The sequence below is a fragment of the Ascidiella aspersa genome, chromosome 3 (genome assembly GCF_963924565.1).
Source record: "Ascidiella aspersa chromosome 3, kaAscAspe10.2, whole genome shotgun sequence".
NCBI lineage: Eukaryota > Metazoa > Chordata > Ascidiacea > Phlebobranchia > Ascidiidae > Ascidiella > Ascidiella aspersa.
In genome coordinates, this window is record NC_139449.1 from 34,904,343 (window position 1) to 34,910,751 (window position 6,409).

A 6,409-nucleotide genomic window follows, 5' to 3' on the forward strand; every position below is an offset into this window, starting at 1 on the left:
AACATTTAAATAAAAAACTGACCACAGTAAAACAAAGCATTTCGAGATGAAACAACGACAATAAGTTTGAATTTTAAGTTATGAAATACGTGAAGTAATCATATTAATGTATGTTACTAGTTAACAAATAATAAACAACGTATTTTATGCTGAGTCATGCGCGACAGCGATCGGCGAAGCATTTCGAAAATGTAAATAAAAAAGTTTTACAGAATAAATTAATAATTTAATTAATCGTCACCTAGATTGCATTTTACAAGATTAAGGTACGTGAAAACATGAATGTAGCAATTTCGAAGGCTGCTGTGCGAATGCGTCGCATATTGGATCACGTAAAATGCGATTCTCACATAAGGACGGTTTCCTTTTTCTCCAAACACAAGAAAATCGAAGTTTTCGATGCTCAAATGAGTTATTATGACTCTGGTAAGTTGGTAGTGTACAGAATCAATTTATTAGACTTTGTTTTAAATTGTTTTACACCTACTAATTGTTATAGTGGAGTTTACTATGTTTGGGTAATACTAATTTACGGAATGATGAATGGTCGGAACGCTCACTAATTTAAGTGTTACCCCGTTAAAACAATTATTGAACCAACGCACAATATTTCGGTTAGGGTGGGGGTTAGCGCTTGGGTTAAGGTGGGTCAAGTGTTATTATATTTAATAATAATACTGTGAGCGTTTCGACCATTCATCATTCCATGAATTAGTGTTACCCCTATGTTTGACATATGACCTTTTCAACGTGTTTTTCATTTTAAACTCAATTACTAATACCATCCTGTTTAATTTAAAGCGAACCACTTTCCATAGGCTCGTTAATTAAAGCAAACAATGGTCTTGGTGTTTTTAACAAGTCGCCAAACATTATTTTGTGTAAGGTAACTTTAGTTTTTGTTGCTTTGCAAATAACTAGTCTTCAAGTCTTTGCTATACCATGTTTAGTGTAAGTAAAGTCATTTGTATCAGTATATCAATGTTAAACTAGGTCATTTATTTTGGGCCAATGTTTCACAAAGCAAATGCTAAACACTTATACAAAGCTAAGAATAATATAACTCAAAAACTAATGCATCTGTTTTACCTACGAATTATATCAGTTCAAGTCCCCCCTCCCAAAAGAAAAAAAATTACCTTATTATTAAAAAAACAATAACTTAAGTACGCTTTAGTCAAGATGTTGACTCAAATTTCTTCAACACTGAAAGATTTATAAAATTCTGCATATTTTCCAGCAAACCACTAAATTACATCTACTAATTATTCTGTGTTCTTCACTTCATTAAATAGAAGTTTAATTTGCTAATATAAAAATACATCAATAATTCATTTCCTAAATTAAAAACTTTTCAATCAGCAATTTATTAATCATCCCACTTTCTTTTGTTTTTAGGTGTTTCTAAAGCCGACAAAGCAATTGTTTTTCACCATGGCAACCCAACATCTTCATATTTATGGAGGAACGTGATTCCCCATGTTGAGAGTGTCGGAAGATGCTTGGTTCCGGACCTGGTGTGAATGGGAAGATCTTCCAAGATTCCTGGATCCATGTACACCTTCCAGGATCACTACAAGTACCTTGAGAAGTGGATGGATTCCGTAAACTTGACAAGTAAAGTAGGTTTTCGGTCGCCAATATTCATTTTAAACTGATGCATCTACATATTGGTTTAAGTAAAATGTTTATGATTTGAGTGTTAACCACTGTGCAAAAGTTTCTGTTTGCACTTAAAAAAACTTTTTTTGTATGCGCATAGTAGAGATTGCCTTGAAATTGTATAAAAATTGTGTTATTATGTTGACAAGCTTTCACACAATCGTGCCTCATCTGGTCAAAGTAGGATTGAAAGGAATAAAAAGATCAACATTGGAATACAACTTGCCGTTTAACAGTGGACCTTGATTACAATCATAATATTATACTCTAGGAGCAATAAACTGTGTTTTGCAAAGTTCACCGTCTTTCATTTTCTGTAGACACTATTTTGTTAAATGTAGGTAGAACTTTAAAGCATAATTTTCGGAGGTATTACTTTAATGCAGTAGGAGTATCAAAGCGCATGTGGAAGTAGGTAACATTTCTATAAATATAGAAGTCAACATCATGAAGTTAAAAATAAAAAGTTGTTTAAAATGTTTAATATGATACAAACTTCCAAATGGAACACCAGATGCCTTTGGTAAGGCATACCATAATCAGTCGGCCCAATCTGGAATTACGTGCAAGCAAGTCAGGCTAGAAAAACAACTCGCCTTTGGTAAGGTTCGAACTCACGACCTACGGTCATATCAGGACTTTTACTCTACCAACTAAGCTACACAGGCTCAGTGGGAGCTGGTTTAGAAACAACCATAGCACCGTTGCCTGTTGTATCCTGTTCGTACATACGACCATAATAGACGGATTTATAATGTGTGTCACTTTACATTCATTACCCGTATTTTGGAGTAGGCTGTCATACTGTTGAGCTTAATGAATCTTCAGGGAGAGGCATTAAGGAGGTATAGCAGCAATGCAAACACAGACTTCTTACCAAAGGAATTCTAGCCTAGTATGCTTTAAAGGGGTTGTAATATATCACTGTCATAGGGTCCTTCTTGACTTACCTTGTTTTTGGTATACTTGATGTAATGTACCGCTAATCATTATTTACATAAAAGCAACCCAGATATAATGTGTGCTTTATCATTTATCAATGGCCATTAAAGCTCCAGAGAGGCTTGGTCGCAGAATACACACTGTTTATATGTACCTTCCAGTTACTACTATACATGGGATTTAATATTTCCCCTAGGTTGACCTTGTGATCCACGATTGGGGCTCTGCACTGGGTTTTCACTGGGCCAACATGCATCGTAACAGGGTGAGCTCCATCACTTTCATGGAAGCCCTCGTCACTCCCGTGACCTGGGAGCAATTCCCGAAGCTGGACGCAAGATATTTCAGGCAATGCGATCGCCCGCTGGTATGTTACTCTTTTTGCATTTAGTTTTTACTTACTTAGTCTAACCCGGGTTGAGGTTAAATAAATGGGACTTTTTGTCTGCCATCTGTAGGGTGTATTTGAAATGAAATTTTTGATTTACATTTATAGATAGGGCAATTTATTTTTTAACCAAAATTTTTACCTATTAGGTCTATATATACGTTGATTTAATTAGTACTTTGTTGTATATAATGTTCTGCATTTGTGTCTTGGCTTTACCAGTTTCGTGTTTTTGTTGTTTTACTGATGACCAGTAGAACACGAATCAGTGATTTCTAAAAAAAAAAAATCCCATTTTTAAACTATTGCACAAATACAAGTTGACTACTCATTTTGATTCTAATCTGATTTTTCAAAGCTAAAAAAATCAAGTTGTCCAAGTCTGGCGGCAGTCTTGTGTTAGGTGCCCTCACTAAAACAGCTCTTTACTGACTCCAGGTGACGACATGATCCTCCAGAAGAACCTGTTTGTCCAGAATATTCTTCCTGCCAGCATCCTGCGTCAGTTGAGTGACGAGGAGATGAAAGTTTACCTGGAGCCATTCAAAGATGCTGGAGAGGATAGGAGACCAACTCTTACCTGGCCTCGCCAGATTCCAATCAAACCAGATGGTTAGGGGTTTGAACTTTTAGAAAGTTAATGTCATAACCTTGCCAGCCTTCTGGTGACAAGGATTTTTAGCCTAAATTCTTTATTTTGTTGGACACACCCCCAAAGTTAAATGCTTTGTTCCCCTAAGTAATGTATCAACCTTGCCATGTTTAGGCGATAAACAAGGCCATTAACAAGTAAATAGTTAACAAAAAGTCGCGGGGTTCACATGTCTGCCAAAAAATGAAAAAAATTGTTTTCCACCAATTTCTTCTCTTCGGTCGACATATTCGCCAAGTCGCCAGCATTCTGCCATTCGGGTCACTGTTTTCCAACCTCTTTTGGCCGCCGAACACCTATTGCTTTAAATTTATTTCGTTTTTACCACACTGAAACGCTTATACACAAGTATATACAACTGTGTTTCAATTTTGGTTAGCCCCTGTGAAGCCTCCCATTGTACTGTTTTTTACAAATAACTTTATTTCAGCTCATGAATTGACACGCACTTCGTAGTTGAGTTATTTCTCAATTCGTTTGACTAAACCTTTGTTTTGGCAGAGGTTTTCAAACTGTCCGTCGTTCGAATTTTCCAAGAATTTTCCAGCCAAATAGGTCGAGCAACACATCATCGAAAAAAAAAAAGTTTCGATACGCCGACGCGGATCTAGGGTTTTTGTTTGGGGAGACTTCGGCATTTTTTTAGAGATGACGTCACAACGTAACCTGAAGAACGACACGCAGTTGGCTACATAACTAAGATGTTATCGATTCTCGCAAAGCGACAAAAAAATCCTTTATATTGTTGAAGTTGCCGAGACCTTCATTATCTCAGGTGCGATGAGACGCACGGGGCCTTGGGTTAAAGTGATTTAATAGAAATAGGCTTAGACATTTTATAAACATAATTTAGATTCGCGCAAAGCGCTAAATACGTAATACATTAAAAAACGCAAGTAACACGTTTCCGGTGACGTCACGGCACACGGGTTGCGTAGCACTGCCTTAGAATTGTCTCGTTGTATAAGTCTTAAATTTCACGCTTTTTTAAGATGATGCCAATTTACTTCTATCTCACCTTGACATTCATCATCAAGCAACATTACAGATCTGTGCTGCATAGTGTACCTTTGAATTATCTATCATTTCACACAATCCAAACCAGGGCCAGATGACGTCATAAAGCTGACTGACGACTACAACCGCTGGCTGTCGCGCTCCTCCGATCTTCCCATACTCCACATCGGAGCAGATCCGGGATTTTTCTCCTCCTTCATCAAGGATCAGATCCGAAGCTGGCCGAACCTTGAGAGCGCCGAGGTGGCTGGACTCCACTTCTTGCAGAAGGACTCGCTCGAACAAGTCGGGAAGACTATCAAGCAATTTCTGGTCGACAAAGTCCACAAGTAGTCGTGTCAATGGGAATATATTGGTAATTTGGTAAAGCTGGCAATAATTATTATTTTTTTAATTTCACTTCTAGTCGTGTCTACAAATGTGCGCACAATGGTTTCTGGGTAACAGAGTCCACAGGTAGTCGTGCCAATTGAAAAAGATTGGTAACTTGATACATCTGTTGATAATTTTTTTAAAGTCCACCTCTAGTCATGTCTACAAAGTCACACAGCGGTTTCTGGTTAACAGAGTCCACAAGTAGTCGTGTCAATAGGGAATGATTGTTAATTTGGTAAAGCTGACAATGTTTATTTTTTTCATTCTACTTCTAGTCCTGTGCACAAAAGTTCGCTTATTTTTTCCATCTTGACACTAAAAATAAACTAAAAACGAGCCTTTTAGTGAAAGAAAAATAACTGTGCGTTCACCTTCCCTATAGGGCTGTTTGCTGTTCGTTATATTTTCTTTGGGTACATCACAGAAGGTCGCAGAATACTAATAAAAGAAAAAAAACAAAAATTTTGTTCCTATGATGCGCGTTTTTTTAACCACAGCTTTATGCAATATAACTAGCAAGGTAAAGTATTTTTTTTAACAAATTAATGTTATGACACAACACAGAATAAAGACCATTGCCATAAACTTGGTTGTGTAAGAATTGCACTAAGGTTTCTAATTGTCTTGCAAGAATTTTAGGCTAAGAATAAAATTTTACTTAAAAAAACATCAGTTAAAGTGTGTAGACATTGTTTTTTACCCAAACTTTTAATTTTTTTTACCATAAGTGGCTATATCGTGGGCAGAGGCGTAGCCAGGTATTTTGCGCCCGGGGCAACTATAAAATAGGCGCGCCCTCCATGTTTAATTACATTTCACATTTTCCTTCATGTTTAATCTTTTTTTTAAACCTTAGTAGTTACAATGATCGTTTTCGAAGTTGTGAATGTATTGGCGATATATATTTTATACAGTACGTTTAAATCCCGGACATAAAAGAATATTTTGATATTTTCCCTGGAGCAGATTTCACCACTGAATTTCCTATCATATCAGGGAGAATCACAAAGCCTAGCTAATTTTTTTTAGCCGTTTGTTAATTATTTTAGTTTGATTAATATGCTGTATGACCGTTAATAGGCAGTCGCATGCTTTTTTACGTCACGCTTTGACGCATGTCGCGTCATGTTTCTCTTTTAATAGCGTTCTGCTTGGAGGCGTTCCAAAATAATAGTATGCAGTTATAGTGATGCGACAAATAAAGAAAGAGCTTGATGCCAAACATAAAAAATAAGACTAAAAAGATATGGATAACAAGATAGATAGTATATAACTTATAGAGCCAAGAGATAGGCGGGAATTACGTATTTCGGGCACCACGTCTAGTGATGTCAGCTACTTGACATTTTACTTCGATACCTATCATAAAGCGG

At 36.6% G+C, this 6,409-nt stretch overlaps 1 pseudogene across 1 annotated transcript; it reads left to right on the forward strand.

Annotated features, from left to right (window-relative positions):
* The first annotated feature begins 278 nt into the window (after nt 1-278).
* Nucleotides 279-5,367, forward strand: LOC146162695 (uncharacterized; annotated as a pseudogene). The gene is made up of 5 exons (XR_014494675.1): nt 279-426; nt 1,399-1,622; nt 2,801-2,971; nt 3,431-3,604; nt 4,750-5,367. The product of XR_014494675.1 is annotated as an uncharacterized LOC146162695 (transcript).
* The last annotated feature ends 1,042 nt before the right edge of the window (nt 5,368-6,409 follow it).